The sequence below is a fragment of the Mytilus californianus genome, unplaced genomic scaffold (genome assembly GCF_021869535.1).
Source record: "Mytilus californianus isolate M0D057914Y unplaced genomic scaffold, xbMytCali1.0.p SCAF_3, whole genome shotgun sequence".
NCBI classification, from domain to species: Eukaryota; Metazoa; Mollusca; class Bivalvia; order Mytilida; family Mytilidae; genus Mytilus; species Mytilus californianus.
In genome coordinates this window covers 54,788,655-54,802,680 of record NW_026262679.1, presented here as the reverse complement: position 1 = coordinate 54,802,680, position 14,026 = coordinate 54,788,655, and the positions used below count along the sequence as shown (strand labels likewise).

Genomic DNA, 14,026 nt, shown 5'->3' with positions numbered 1-14,026 from the left:
CTATGATTCAAATTATAAATATACAGTAAATAAATGTGTATGTTACAATGAATTCTGTTTGGTAGTAAATTGTTTTAAGATGAATCTTTTTAGTTGAATATCTTTTTTTTCCTTGGAATTGTTAATGCAATTATATTGTTCTATAACTGTTCAAAACTAAACTTTTAAACAACAAAGCAGATAATGTAAGTATCAATATATGTTTATACTTTTTTGAAACACAATTTTTTCCCATTTGAAATCAATGAAAACTCTATTAATAGGCTTAACATATATTAGTAGCTTTTTACATAAATCTATTTTTTTTTCAGGATATCCCTCCACCCAAAAAATTAATAGTTTCTTATCATCCAGCATTGTGTGATCGTAATGTATAGTCCACTTTTTTGCCATTCAGCACAGAACATTGTCATTATTGTGGTTTTAATATCTTTAGATATTTAATAGAACTTCAATTCATTGGCTGAGTGATGAAAATAATAGCTGATCTGACTTTTGTCTTTGAATTTATTTTGGTCTTGTTTCTGTGTTTTCTCCTTTTATTCTCAGTGATGAATTTCAATCCTTCTGAAAAAGAACCAATAAAATCCGAAGTTATGGATAATAAAAAATTGTTTGCATACATGTAGCAAGAACATATGATTTTCAATAAAAATAGCTATGCGGTATGGATTTTACTGATTGTTGAAGGTTGTCCAGTGTCATCAGTTGCTAACCTCCTACATCCTTTGGTCTCTGATGGAGAGTTGTCAAATTAGCAATATACCACATCTTCCTATTCTAATATTATATAACAATCAATTTATGTATTCTTCTTTATAACATTTGGGTATTTTCCCCAGTTATATATATATAGATCAATGTTAAAACTTTAGGCAATTACAATAAAATTCCATTTTCCACAAGAATTTGCAATATATTATACAGAAAGCCAACAATAGAAACAGCACTTCTTTAGGCTTCTGAAGTTCTGAAAGAGTTCCACTTGTGTTTTATTTCAATTAGAAAATACATTGAACTCTTTGGACATGTTGGAAATTATAACATTGATACAAAAAATTATATTGGTTTTTTTTTCTTATTTTTGTGTTGTTCGGTTGCTGTCTCATTTTTATATATGGTTATACATATATCCTAAATCTTCTTTTTTATATACTTAATCATTAATACACAATGTTGTAAAAATGGGATATTTTTTATTTTGATAATCTCAAAACATTATTATTCTTTCAAATAACTTATTTCCAAGTTCACAAAACACCAATATGTCAGATATTAATTTTAAGACATGTATAAACATGATCAACAAGCAGTTGACAGGATGTCATGCAAAAATCTCACTAATACTAAACTTTCACAAAAACTCCATACTCAGCAAGTACTATTAAAGTTCTTAGTACAGGACAAATTCCTAGTACAGGACACAATGCCTGGCAAACACTAGCATGTGTCAATGTCTAGTCAATCATGTAATCAGGCTCAAAATCTTAGTTTGGCACTGAATTTAAAAATTCACCACACAATGAACATGTGTATGAAATTCAACTTCATGGTAAGCTATGTACCTTAACCTAAAACTTTAACCTAAGAATGTACTATAATTTCACATAATGACATTTCTATGTTCAGTGATCCATAAAATCAGGGTAAAAACAGTAAATGTGGTGTTTAATGTATACACAAGAGTGCACACGCTGAAATGTTGCGCCTTCTTTACTAATCATTGATATCATCTTGATAGTCCTTCAATATAAAGCTTTTTTACAACTATCACATAAACTCAACATGATCCAAGAAAATGAATTCAAGGTCATTTAAACCTGACAAGAAATATATGTACACCTTACAATCATTCAAATTACTAAATACAGTTGACCTACCGCTATTGCTTATACAAATGTAGTTTCTAAGAAGCAGGCTTAACCAAGAAAACTAAACATTGACCAATGAACCATGGAAATGAGGTGAAGATCAGATGAACCATTCCAGGCAGACATGTACGGCTTACAATCCTTCCATACAACACATATAGTTGACCTATTGCTTATAGATTAAGAAAAACAGACCAAAACACAAAAACTTAACACTGAGCAATGAACCGTGAAAATAAGGTCAAGGTCAAATTAAACCTGCGGGACTGACATGTACATCATAAAATGTTTCCATACACCAAATATAGTTGACCTATTGCATTTAGTATTAGAAAAAAAGACCAAAACTCAAAAATTTAACTTTGACTACTGAACCATGAAAATGAGGTCATGGTCAGATGACACCTGCCAGCTAGACATGTACACCTTACAATCATTCCATACACCAAATATAGTAGACCTACTGCATACAGTATAAGAAAAACAGACCAAAACACAAAAACTTAACTATAACCACTGAACCATGAAAATGAGGTCAAGGTCAGATGACACCTGCCAGCTGGTCATGTACACCTTACAGTCCTTCCATACACCGAATATACTAGACCTATTGCTTATAGTATCTGAGATATGGAGTTGACCACCAAAACTTAACCTTAAATATAAAAAAGAAGATGTGGTATGATTGCCAATGAGACAACAACTCTCCACAAGAGACCAAATGACACAGAAATTAACAACTATAGGTCACTGTACGGCCTTCAACAATGAGCAAAGCCCATCCCGCACAGTCAGCTATAAAAGGCCCCCAAATGACAATGTAAAACAATTCAAACGAAAAACTAACGGCCTAATTAATGTACAAAAAAAGAACCAAAACAAATATGTAACACATAAACAAACGACAACCACTGAATTACAGGCTCCTGACTTGGGACAGGCACATACATACAGAATGTGGCGGGGTTAAACATGTTAGCGGGATCCAAACCTTCCCCCTAACCTGGGACAGTGGTGTAACAGTACAACATAAGAACAAACAATAATAAAATGCTCCGCTAGGGCGCAGCTTGATACGACCGCAAAGGTCGAACCCTGAACAGTTGGGGCAAGTATCGACACAACATTCAAGCTTGATACAGCTCTGAATTTGGATTGTGATTAAATATTTGACACAGCATAGGTTTCTGACACAGAATGAATGTGGTCTAAGAACTTAAAAAATTTTAATTTACCTATTCAAACCATATCATTATTATTTGCTTTTATATATAAATCAGAAATAACCAATTTAAAATGGAAAATTTTAAAGAAAGAAAAAAAAGGAAAAAAAAAATCCCCCCCCAAAATTTTTTGAACCCCCTTATGATTCATCACCCCAAAACTCAATAACAGCCTTCCCTTTGTGGTATGGTACCTTGCAGTACAATTTCAGAGAGATTCATACACTTGAACACAAGTTATTGTATGGAAACTAGAAAAATGCTTGTTTTTTGGTCCCTTTTTGGCCCCAAATTCCTAAACGTTTAGGGCAATTACCCCCAAACTCAAACTCAGCTTTCCCTTTGTGATATGGAACCTTGTAGTACAATTTCATAAAGATCCATACACTTACACACAAGTTATTGTCATGAAACTAGAAAAATGCTTGTTTTTTGCCCCTTTTTTGGCCCCTAATTCCCTAAAATTTTGAGGCAATTACCCCCCAAAATCAATCCCAGCATTCCCTTTGTGATATGGAACCTTGTGGTACAATGTCAGAGAGATCCATACACTAACACACAAGTTATGTCTGGAAGTTACAAAAATGCTTATTTTTGGCCCCTTTTTGGCCCCTTATTCCTTAACTGTTGGTACCATAACCCCCAAAATCAATCCCAACCTTTCTTTTGTGGTATTGAACCTTACGGTAAAATTTCATAGAGATCCATTTGCTTAAACTAAAGTTAGAGTGAGAAAACCAATGTGTCTTCAGACGACGACGACGCCAACGTCATACCAATATACAACCGTGGTCTTAGAAAAATCAGTTGAAAGCGGCTTAACTCATCAGATGGATAAAAATACAAATACATGTGGACGTGGCCGGGTACTTGTACATCCAAACAACAAAAAGACACTAAGTACAGATCTGAGAGCACTCGCAGTTACTAACAGCTAGTACAAAGCCACTAACAACTAATAAAAAAAATCATGCATCTAAGACTAAATTCTTGTTCACTGATCCATGAAATGAGGTCTAGGTCAAGTGAAAACTCTCTGACGAGCATGAGGACCTTGCAAGGTACGCACATACCAAATATAGTTATCCTATTACTCATAATATGAGAGAAATTAACATTACAAAAAATCTGAACTTTTTTTTCAAGTAGTCACTGAACCATGAAAATGAGGTCAAGGACAATGGACATGTTTCAGACAGAATTTGTATCATGAGGCATCTATATACAAAGTATGAAGCATCCAGGTCTTCCACCTTCTAAAATATAAAACTTTTAGGAAGTTAGCTAACGCCCACAGGGGGGAGGTCTCAACATGGGATTTTTTGGTACAGTTGTGCAGCTGGAATTTAAAAAACACCCCCCATTCATATATTGAATAATTGTGAAATCCCTACCTATACATATATTTCACAGCAAAATCATAACCCATTAAGTGAAGATCGTTGCACAACAAACTGAAAAATTATGACCCATTGATATATTTCCTCGGTAAAATTGCACCCCATTGATATATTTGATGCATCAAAAAAAGGGACCCATTCCAGCAGCACATATGTATATACCTTAATATAGGAAGAGACCCCCGTGCTAATGCCACCGCCGTAGCCGCCACCGGATCACTATCCCTATGTCGAGCTTTCTGCGACAAAAGTTGCAAGCTCGACAAAAATACATGAACATTTTAAAGTACTAAATTTTGAGTATATACATGTAAAACCACAAGTTACTAAATGAAGTTCATGTTGAACTGTAACCAAAAACTTTAAGTGAATACAATTTAGAGAAAGACAGATGATGCACAAACACTATCAACACTATCATAACAGAGCATAAAACTTACCAAACAAGATGTTTTACATTTATCCTTCAGAAGCAGGAAAACTGAAGTGTTTCTTTTCTTTCTCTGTCCTCCATGATATAAACTTCAAATTCATTCATGCAAAATATGAAAATCTGCAAAAGTAGGACCTTGTAATGCAGCTTATCCACATTTTGACTTTTGAACTGCATTGTTCTTTTCATCTTGCTGGCAACCTAAACATAAAAAAAAATGATAAACACATAATTCTGGATTAACTTTGTGTATTTATTTTTGTTGGTACAAACAATTTTTTCCAACTTTTAACTAAATCTGCCTCTGCTTTAAAAAACTACTGAAAACCATGTATTTATCTTAATTGAAAACAATTTCTTGAGTTTTTCTCATTTGTATCACCCTGTTATTATATATAAATTTTATTTTTGTCCCTTTTTAAAAATAGGAATGGTTTAAATTCCTCAATAATCATGATAATTCTAGTCAGTCAATTAAAAATGTATGAATAAATTATTTAACCTGTATACTATTAATATCAATATATTTCATTTTTGATAAAAACTAGGCTCTGTGTTGAAGACCATACCTTGACCTATAATGGTTTACTTTTATAAATTGTGTGACTTGGATGGAGAGTTGTCTCATTGGCACTCATACCACATCTTCCTATATCTACAAACAGATTCTATGGGCGAGCAGACATTATACCCTGGAGGTGGTTTTAAAAAAAGCATATGACTTAGATGTACCATAAGCATGGAAAAACAATTCAGCAGTCAGTTTCACAAAAAAACTTACAAATAATATTGATAGTAATTAAGTCATGTACAATACAGTATACTTACGATAAATTGTAAGTTTTTTTTTTTTGTAAAACCGACTCAAGTATACTTATAATCAATCTTAGTCGTAAGTATTAAGTATTATTCATCTTTTGGATAATTTGTTGGTTTATTTTATGAATATACAGTGGCAGATCCAGAACTTTTCATAAGGGAGGACCGGCTCCAGTCATGCTTCAGTGATCCCTATATAATCAACCAAATTTTTCCCAAGAAAGCACCCCCTCTCCCCCCCGGATCAGCCTATGATATATGTTTATATATCTCTCTGATATGCCATTTCAAATCAAATGTGTATTAAATAAAACTTTACACTAGAAAAGTAATGGATAGTTACTCATCATGCCGGTGCCTGTGACTGTGTTCAAAAGCGGTGGGTTTTCACCCTCGTTGTATTGCGGAATAACGATTTAGGCAAATTGAGAAAAACATCATGTCTGTGGTTGATAATAGTGTGTGTGCATTAATTTAATTTTCTATACCTTCTTATTTAATATTTTTCCAATTTTGAGTACTGACGGCAAGTGTTGTAACCAATGTCTTGAGACGAATGTGCTATTTACAAGTGCGATCGAGAAATGCAGGGGAAAGAAACTTATCAATTATGTTTATTCTTAAGACAAAACTGAGCCGCCATAAAAATGAACCGTGTCGAGGAGGTTACTGACACGTAATAGGGCAGAGACATATTTACACATATGTGTATATATGTCTCTGTAATAGGGTCATCCCTCGAGAACATTAACTAGTACATTGATAGTTTACTATGCAGTCAGTATCCCGAAAAAAAAACGTATGGATGCAAAACGCTTATTGGTTTCGGCTGACTACTAATACGTGCACTTTGTCTAAAAAATATCCCGGCAGCGTTAGGGGGGGGTCTTCTTATTCTGTGTTCTTTATTTTTTATTTTTTTTTTGCTATTTCTGTCTAAATACATTATTTATCACAAAACGAAAACTTACTAAATATTTTTTTATGAAGTCCTCGCCAGTTGCGGATCCAAAAAATGTCATAAGGAGGCACTAACTGTCATGCATAAAGAGGGGACCCGCTTCAGTGATTCTCTAAATAATCAACCAATTTTTTTTCCAAAAAAGGGGCGGGCCCCCATGCCCTCACTTTAATCCACCTCTAAACCCTTCCCACTTCGTATCCTTGAATTCAGATTCAAGATCTCTCTGACTAAAGTAAGTAAGTAAGTCACATTTGCTTATATCAGGTTTTTTGAATTGAACTGGCGGATAGTTGTTTCATTACCAATCGTACCACATCTCCTTATTTATATATATACGAAAGCTTTATTCATATTTTTGGTGTATTGATGAATGTGTAAAGATGCAGCAATTGTAATACATTTTAAAATACAGCACAAGAGATGCAGATTATATAAAACCAATCTCACTATACAAATCCTTGATAAAACTTATAAGACATACTGACAAACGCCATGGCAAAAACTTAAAAACGACCAAATGACGTACAACAGTCTATAAAACTTGACTATAGCATTTAAAACACATAAGAAGCACCCAGACAGTCAAACAGAAATTAAAAGAATACATAATTTGTAAAGATTTTCAACTAGGCCTACAGCTATATTTTCTTATCGTGTAACAGTAGGCAAAACATAGGTTCTGGTATTATGTGATAAAGTCATTTTTTCATGCAGACCCAGTTTTATTGATACCTTGAACTTAAAGTGGTTTTATGCATATCAGCCCAGATTATGTGTGTAATTTTATAGAACAATTCAACAATACACGTTCTAAACAGGTTAAATTCAATTTAAAAATTTACAAATTCAGATCTACTGGCATTCAACACCCAATTACTTACTTGCTGTATATTGCTAACTTTGATTGTATATTGTCAATCCCTCCACATCGTGAATACGCCATGCGAGGTGTTGGATAAGTTTGATACAGGGGGGCGACTTCGAAGCGTAGAAAAAAATCCAGGTAAATGAAAGTGTAAAATTGTGTTGTTGAAAATTTTAAGTACCAAATTCCTAAATTTGTACTTAACTCCGTTCTACGGGTAACATGGTTGTTTGATATGAAATTAGGATAAAAAGCATCCGGAAAAATTAATTATCACGTTATAAGTATTCGTAAACGGATATGAAAAAACTTAACAAGGAATAAGTATTGGTAAACGGACAGAAAGTCGCAGGACAAAGGTTTAAATTAATTATTTTACAATTGTTAAAATATATGAGAGAAAGTTCTTGACGATTTGACTTTATTTATAGATAAATGTATTTAGTTGAGGAAATGATTAATTCGCCTTCAAATAGTTTTTTTTATCAATAACTTATAAAAAGGAGACATTTTTGACAGCATGACTTCAGTTAATTACCAAACCACTTTGGCAGATTGTTTTCTTAACAATCATTGTTCATATTAATATTCAAAAATAAATTTTGGAAATAAAATCGATACAATGTAATTTTGTAGAAGGAAAAAGGGGGGTTAATGAACAAATTATTACTATACACTCACATACTTCTAAAAAGATTTGCATATGTAAGCTGTCTATAGATAATGTTAAATTATTTCAGGAGTTTCAATTAATTTAGGAGAAAAAAAAGATTATAAACAGTTTAGTTTTCAACGTCTACTACTACAAAAAATAGTGATTCTTTTTGTAGATTTGGTTCTTCAGTTTCGACTCAAAATTTCCTATTGTAATTGTTAGATGCCAAATATTTAGGAGAAGATTGTATTTGTACTTTATGTAATTGTGGTGATATTGGCGACGCGATTCATTATATTATAGCAAGGATTTGTAAAAATCCTTGATTATAGCATGTTCGGCAATAGACGAAAGAAGACAAACCCTATTTAAACGGGGTTTTGATCTCCAAGGACGCCACATTTTACTTCGAATAAGATCTATATTTGTTAACGTTTTCAAATGAAATAACTTGAATTGAAAATTTCCCGACTATGTGAAGATTTCTTATATTTCTAAATGGCTTCAATTATTACATACAAAACGAAAAATTTATTGAACTTTTTTTGTAAAAACAATATTCATGTATTTTTATAATTTTTCCAAGGAAACGTTTTTTTTTTGTTTGTTTGCAAAGTTTACATGTATGTGTTTATAACCATCACCAATCAGTCCTAATTATTAAAGATCAAACGTCGTAATCAAAATGATGATTGGTATTGAATATGATCATCGGTCATGCATGACGTATCCCAAATAACTTCTTTAATGTTGGTTTGATTTTATCAAAACCAAAATTATAAGATCAAATATTAAATTATCTATCGAATGTATACCCTCAACGCTCACTAAAACATATATAGATGTCCTGAGTGACTTTTTATGTCCTGTCTGCACTCAGGAGGTCCTGAGCGGTTTTTAGACGTACCGTTCATTTATAGGCATATATTTGAAGCTGTTCTTAATTATGTACATATATCTATAGGTATACATGTATCAGACAAAAAGACTTTCCAATGAACTTAGTTCTAGTTATCTTAGTTCCTAGTCACAGGCACTTATCTCAGAAAAAAAATTTCCTATATACTTTTAATGTTATATTAAGCAGGGACTTTCTATACTAACTTAGTATAGAAAGTCCCTGTATTAAGGTATATAGGAAACAAAATTCTGAGACAAGTGCCTGTGGTCCTAGAGTGAAATAAATTCACTTGAAATTGGCCTTTTTAAACACATCTATATATACGTTTTCTCAAGGGTTTGTACATGTAAAGTGAAATTATGTTTACTCAATGCGTAGTTACATAAGTTTATTTGCTACTTTTTTCTTCTTTATTTTATATAAATGATTTTTTTTTTTTAATTTTAACATTTTTTTCTTCGAAAGAATTGAAGTGTTGCAATAGGGAATGGACACAGATACTTAACTACATTTAACGAAAAAAATGTTGTGTAATGTCATCAATCTGTATTACACATAGACAGGATGTTCTCTAGAAAACTATGATATTTCTAATACGTTATACACACCCCAGGGTACACGCACTGTCGTAATGGAAAATTACTGCATGTTTTAATTACCTGTAATCAGCCATGCAACAAATCAGTTGACTGACCATGTCATTACAGTTTAAAAAGTTTTTCCTCAGATCAAAACGGAATATTCATTTTAACTTTAAAATTTAAAACTTTAAAAAGTATACTTTGATATAATTATGACGTAAAAGAATTTAATAATTTAATAATCGGATTTTTCCAAAGATTAAGATACAATTATATTTATTATTCTGGGACTGACAGATATATCACAGGCACTTGTCTCAGAATTTTTTTCCTATATACTTTTATTAAAGTATATAGGATTTTTTTTTTCTGAGACAAGTGCCTGTGAGATATATACATGCATAAGTCCCAGACATATATAATTGTAAATCAAAATGATTTACATAATTACTGGGAAATAATATAATGTTTCAGTTATGTTGATGTCACAAATACACATGAATTATTTGATGATGCATGCTGGAATTTCTTATCTAACTGCATGACGGTGACCACAGACATATATATATATCCATTTACTGATTCTATAATTTCTTGAGAAAAAAAAATCAGGAGGGAAGTCAGAGGGAAGTGAAACAAACATTTTAAGCTTTTATTAAAAATTGTTGGGAAAACAATAAAATACGACACTGAGTTTTGAAAAAAAAGTTAATGATTGGTCTTAATTTTTTTTTTAATAAAGATAGAAACAATTTTTTGTCCAAAGCAAAAAGAAACAATGCCCCCACCGACACACGCCGATGAATGAAAAATTCCAAGTAGGGTCACAAGGTCACATTTTAAAACTTTTTAAGGGGCACTTCAATACTTAATTGATAGGGGGTGTCGCTGGGGTTCTGTTACCCCACCCTATTCATATAATTTAGATCTTAAAAATGTATACCTTTTCATATATTGCGTGGGTAAAATTGTAACCTTTTCCCATATTGGTTGGTTTTCGTGGTTTGTGTTGGAAAAGTGGAATATTTAAAGCTAAGATTCTGTATGTAATGTTTACTTACGGCGAGACTTTCGGCTGTGAAAAAATGACAGGGCTTTTCATATACAAGTAATTGGAACTTTATCGACCTTATCATATATTTCTGATAGTTTTCCCCACCTATTCCCATATTTTCAAGCTGGAAAAAGTGACCTATATCAGCGGCACGTCCTATCACCTTGTATATAGGAAGTGCCCCCCCCCCCCCCCCCCCCCCCCCGAGTAAAATACACAAATGTATAATACCTTAATTCAGGAGCACAGTCTGTCTTTACCGTAAATAACTTCGAGATTAATATGTAAGTTTACTTTGCTAATCGATGTTCCTGTAATTCAGATTTAAATTTATTTGTGAGACCCCCGTCACTATTTTTATTCACTCAAAGAAAGGGGTTCTCCGTTACTGGGAAAATCCAAGGACGTATTGTGTTAGTTATACGTCCTTGGAAAATCTTATTTGATTCAAGATCAATTTATCGGTTACACTCCCCTATCACCAGTGATTCTTTGTGAAATGACATTCTGAAAAAGGTATACTGTTGACTATCACAATTTGCATGATTAGTTACAGATGTCGACTCGGACTACTGCAAAAGACAATAATTCAGTTCACTGATTTAGATTGAATAGTGGTTCGGTATATCCCCTCTTCCCCAAACAAGTAAGAATTAGGTTACATCTTTTCGTAGTCCAAATAATTATGACGTCTAGCACAGGAATCGGAAATTCTATCAATAAAATTCTGTAAATAATAAAGTCGACTATCAATAGAGCTTCTCGAGAAGCTCTATTGATAGTGCTTCTCGAGAAGCTCTATTGATAGTCGACTTTATTATTTACAGAATTTTATTGATAGAATTTCCGAGAAGCTCTATTGATAGTCGACTTTATTATTTACAGAATTTTATTGATAGAATTTCCGATTCCTGTGCGTCTAGCAAGGCTATTTTATTTTTTCTATGCCCCCGCCGTAGCGGTGGTGGCATTAAGTTTTACCCTTGTCCGTCTGTACGTACATACGTCCGTACGTCCCAAAATTGGTTTACGTTCTCTAACTTGAGTTTGCCTCAACCAAATGTTAAAGTAAAAACTTATACACAATGCTTATTACCACAAAACACAGATCAAGTTTGAATTTTGGTGGCGTCACATTAACTGTTCTAGAGTTATGCCCCTTTATAAATGGAAAAATTGCAAATTTTTTAGTTTCCGTTCTCTAACTTAAGTTTGCCTCAACCAAATGTTATAAAACTTATACACAATGCTTATTACCACAAAACACAGATCAAGTTTGAATTTTGGTGGCGTCACTTTAACCGTTCTAGAGTTATGCCCCTTTATAAATGGAAAAATTGCAAAATTTTTATTTTCTTCTAAATATCAAGTAATTTTTAAAATTGGAATTATCTTCCTTTGTCCATTATTATAGTTGAATCAACTACAATCAATGCTTTATACAATGCAATGTTTAATTTTGACTTCCACTGATAAAACACAGATCAAGTTGAATTTGGGTAGTGTCACTTTAACCATAATTGAGTTATGCCCCTTTATAAATTGAAAGATTGCAAATTTTTAGTTTCCATTCTGTAACTTAAGTTTGCCCCAACCAAACATTATGAAACCTATACCCAATATTCATTACCACAAAACTAAGATCAAGTACAAATTTTTTGTTTCCGTTTTCTAACTTTAGTTTGCCTCAACCAAATGTTATGAAACTTATACACAATGCTTATTACTACATAATACAGATTAAGTAAGAAATTTGGTGGTAGCGTGTTCACCTCACGTGCAGAAGGTTGATTATTTTGAACCTAACCGGGTAAAACCAAAGACTTTAAAGTTGGTATTTGCTGCTTCTCCCCTAAGCACGCAGTATTATTAAGGAGTAAGAGCAAATACTGGTTTGTTCAGAGTCAGAATAATGTGTCAAGGTAAGGTGACATGTCTCTCTGAGAACTAGTGTAAGAGATAAATTGTCTGGTCAGACAAATATAACTAGTATAAAAAGTCCATGGATACAGAATTTACTGGTATATTTAGTCCGATGTCAGTAATTTATGTCCCCAGACTAATTTTCCTAGTCCATGACATCACTATTCCTAGGTAAAAATGTCCAGTTTTTCTAATACTGTATGCAACATGTCAAGTATATTTGGTGTATGAAAATTTTTAAGGATGTACATGTTAGTCTGGCATGTTTTATTCGACCTTGACCTCATTTTTATGGTTCATTGCTCAATGTTATTTTTTTGTTTTTTGGTCAGTTTTTCTATTTTCTTATTTTCAAATTAGCAATTATAGGTCAACTATATTTGGTGTATGGAATGATTGTAAGGTGCATATGTCTGACTGAGAAGTTTCATCTTACCTTGACTTTATTTTCATAGTACATTGGACAATGTTTAGTTTTTGTGGTTTTTTTCTGGATACTGTAAGCAATAACATGAATAAGGCCACTATATTTGGTGAATGGAATGATTGTGAGATGCACATGTCTGTCTGGCATGTTTTATATGACCTTGACCTCATTTTCATGGTTCATTGGTCAATGAAAAGTTTGCATTGTTTTGTCAGTTTATCATATGCTTTAAGCAACAGGTAAATTATATTTGGCGGATGTAACGATTGTAAGGTGTGCATGTCTGTCTGGCAGATTCATATAACCATGATCGCATTTTATGGTTCTTTGGTCAATGCTAAGTTTTCTTGGTTTTTTATACGACCGCAAAATTTTGCGGTCATATATTGGTATGACGTTGGCGTTGTCGTCGTCCGAAGACACATTGGTTTTTCGCACTCTAACTTTAGTTTAAGTGAATGGATCTCTATGAAATTTTACCATAAGGATTAATTTTGGGGGTTATGGTACCAACAGTTAAGGAATTAGGGGCCAAAAAGGGGCCAAAAATAAGCATTTTTGTAACTTCCAGACATAACTTGTGTGTTAGTGTATGGATCTCTCTGACATTGTACCACAAGGTTCCATATCACACAGGGAATGCTGGGATTGATTTTGGAGGTAATTGCCTCAAAATATTAGGAATTAGGGGCCAAAAAAGGGGCAAAAAACAAGCATTTTTCTAGTTTCATGACAATAACTTGTGTGTAAGTGTATGGATCTTTCTGAAATTGTACTACAAGGTTCCATATCACAAAGGGAAAGCTGGAATTGAGTTTGGGGGTAATTGCCCAAAACGTTTAGGAATAAGGGGCCAAAAATAAGCATTTTTCTAGTTTCCAGACAATAACTTGTGTTCAAGTGTAAGGAT

The 14,026-nt window shown here is 32.9% G+C and overlaps 1 long non-coding RNA gene across 2 annotated transcripts; it reads right to left on the bottom strand.

Annotated features, from left to right (window-relative positions):
- Positions 1-214: 214 nt before the first annotated feature.
- LOC127734914 (uncharacterized) lies at positions 215-7,675 on the bottom strand. 2 transcript variants are annotated; one of them, XR_007997821.1, is made up of 3 exons: positions 7,592-7,675; positions 4,935-5,128; positions 215-567 (listed from the first exon to the last, which is right to left on the bottom strand). It is a non-coding gene; the product is annotated as an uncharacterized LOC127734914 (long non-coding RNA). The 2 variants fall into 2 exon arrangements; XR_007997820.1 differs by lacking the exon at positions 7,592-7,675 and adding an exon at positions 6,235-6,616.
- Between the last annotated feature and the right edge of the window lie 6,351 nt (positions 7,676-14,026).